This window comes from Sinocyclocheilus anshuiensis, unplaced genomic scaffold, assembly GCF_001515605.1.
Source record: "Sinocyclocheilus anshuiensis isolate Anshui unplaced genomic scaffold, SAMN03320099.WGS_v1.1 scaffold1053, whole genome shotgun sequence".
Taxonomy (NCBI): domain Eukaryota; kingdom Metazoa; phylum Chordata; class Actinopteri; order Cypriniformes; family Cyprinidae; genus Sinocyclocheilus; species Sinocyclocheilus anshuiensis.
The window spans coordinates 2,364,164-2,366,240 of NW_015555711.1; the positions used below are offsets into that span (position 1 = coordinate 2,364,164).

Here is a 2,077-nt window from a genome sequence, read left to right on the forward strand (position 1 = left end):
AATTTTCAAATAGACGTTATCTTTATTAACAAACCGTATATTTGTAGTCTAAACAAGTACATTCTCGCCTAAAAAAACTATTAAAACTACATTCCGTGACACAAAAACAATATTATTTAAAAAATTTTGTGGATTTGGGTGTCCGCCATGACACTCGCTGTGAGAAATATTGAAGTGGAGTGATACAAACAGTGAAAGGGCGATACCAGTATAATATCTCACAGAAACAGAACAAACTGTTGTATGTATATATATATATATGATATATGATCTTGATTTTCTTTTGGATTTTGCATTTAAGTGTTAAGCATTGTACAATTGTTAGCATTATTTCTTTTGTTTTGAGATTATTTGGTTAACTTTGTCTTCTGTTGCAGGAACCGAGGCTTCCAGGCAGGCCGCTAGTAGGCCCTTGTGTGCGGTGGTGGGACTCTGTCACGGAGTGCAGTGTGTTCACGCTTGATCTTATTGTGAGTGTGTGTGTGTGTGTGTTGTAGTGAGACCTGTGCACCTGGTGGTAAGATTTTTGCGATATAGGAGCCTTGCGCTCAGTAAACTAGCTTATCTGCCATAGGTAAGCCTCGGTTTTTGTTTGTTTCGTGTGTATTCTATGTTTGTAAATCTAATCCGGTCTACAGTTTAATGATTTTTAAGGTTAGTATTTTATTATTGTTGAAATAAAGCTTTTGTACTTTGGTATCCACGTCTCAGGCCTCTGTCTTTGAAACCACATTCCTGTGTGCCCTTTTATTTTTAAGATTAGTGCTTGATTATTGTTGAAATAAAGCTTTTGTACTTTGGTATCCACATCTCAGGCCTCTGTATTTGAAACCACGTTCCTGTGTGCCCTTTGCAGGTGACCAATTTATAATTAATTTTCCCTGTTGGACAGGGTGGCGTAGTCAGCTGAATTTAGAGTTCCCTTTCCGATTATTACTCCCGCTACACATGCATCAGTCCAAAAGAAGTGAATGCGACCATCCATAAAAAAAGTGTCTCTAGAGTTTCCCTCATTTTTTTTTAAATTACGTTTCAAAGCTTCTGTGTTGAACATACCATCACTTACATGCAGTAACTTGGAATCATTTATTGCACTTATGTAAACTGATTATTTCTTTAAGTGAAATCATTTCTAAAAGTGCATATGTATGCCTGTAATTAGGTCCTTCATTTTAACAGTTTAACATATAGCGTCTATTGGAGCTAAATACGTACACAACAGAGCTCTGCAAGGTTATACTTGGTATATCTCCTTTATGGCATATTGCATCATTAGAATTCCTCATCTGTAGGTCACTTTTCTGCCTGTAAATTTAAGTAATGTATATATACAACAGTTCAATAAACAATAAGTTAATATCAAGAGACTTACGTTTTAGACACCATATTGGCTGTTTTTGCGTTATTTCGCCAACAGAAAACATTCCAAACACAGCGTTGTTTGTCTCTGAGCAAAATCAACCAAATGATTCAGTTCAATCGCAATGACTCACTTAACAGCGACTTGCTGCCACATACTGGCGGATTTAATTTCACATTTAAAGTATTTTTTAATTTTTAAAATAATTAAAAAATATCACTATTCAACATTTCATGTTTAAAATATCAAAACATTATTTATGCATTTGTAACTGCAGGTTAAAGCATCCCATGTCCCTCTAAGCTGCATTAAATACATCTAAATGCCCCTTCATATGCAAATTCTGCAAAGATTAATTTTGTTGATACTGATTGCATTTGTTTAGTAACAGCTTAAATGTATTATTATTATAACTGACTGATTGCATTTGACTCTAAATAAATTAATGGTTTTATATAAAAATGGCCATAAAAGGTAAAAATCTATTTAAACTTATTGAAAAAGATTAATTTCTATCACTGCTGTGAACTGACCACAAAGAATATGAAAAATATCAAAAAATTCAGGAGTCAGCTGTCCACGGTAGTCCTTAAGATATCAGCACAGTAACACACTCAGCAAAATATTGTCTAATTATCGTTATCGATAAAATCCCAGAAATGTATCGAGATATAGTTTTTTTGCCAATAGTCGGAACTATGGTTTCAGAACTGTGTT

General features: G+C 34.1%; 1 protein-coding gene across 1 annotated transcript in view; it reads right to left on the reverse strand.

Moving 5' to 3' along the window:
- Positions 1-1,023: 1,023 nt before the first annotated feature.
- Positions 1,024-2,077, reverse strand: part of LOC107671949 (F-box only protein 6-like) — a 4,972-nt gene continuing 3,918 nt past the window's right edge. The window contains exon 7 of the mRNA XM_016464958.1: positions 1,024-1,328. The gene's annotated coding sequence lies outside the window, so the exon portion shown is untranslated. The remainder of the gene's footprint in view (positions 1,329-2,077) is intronic.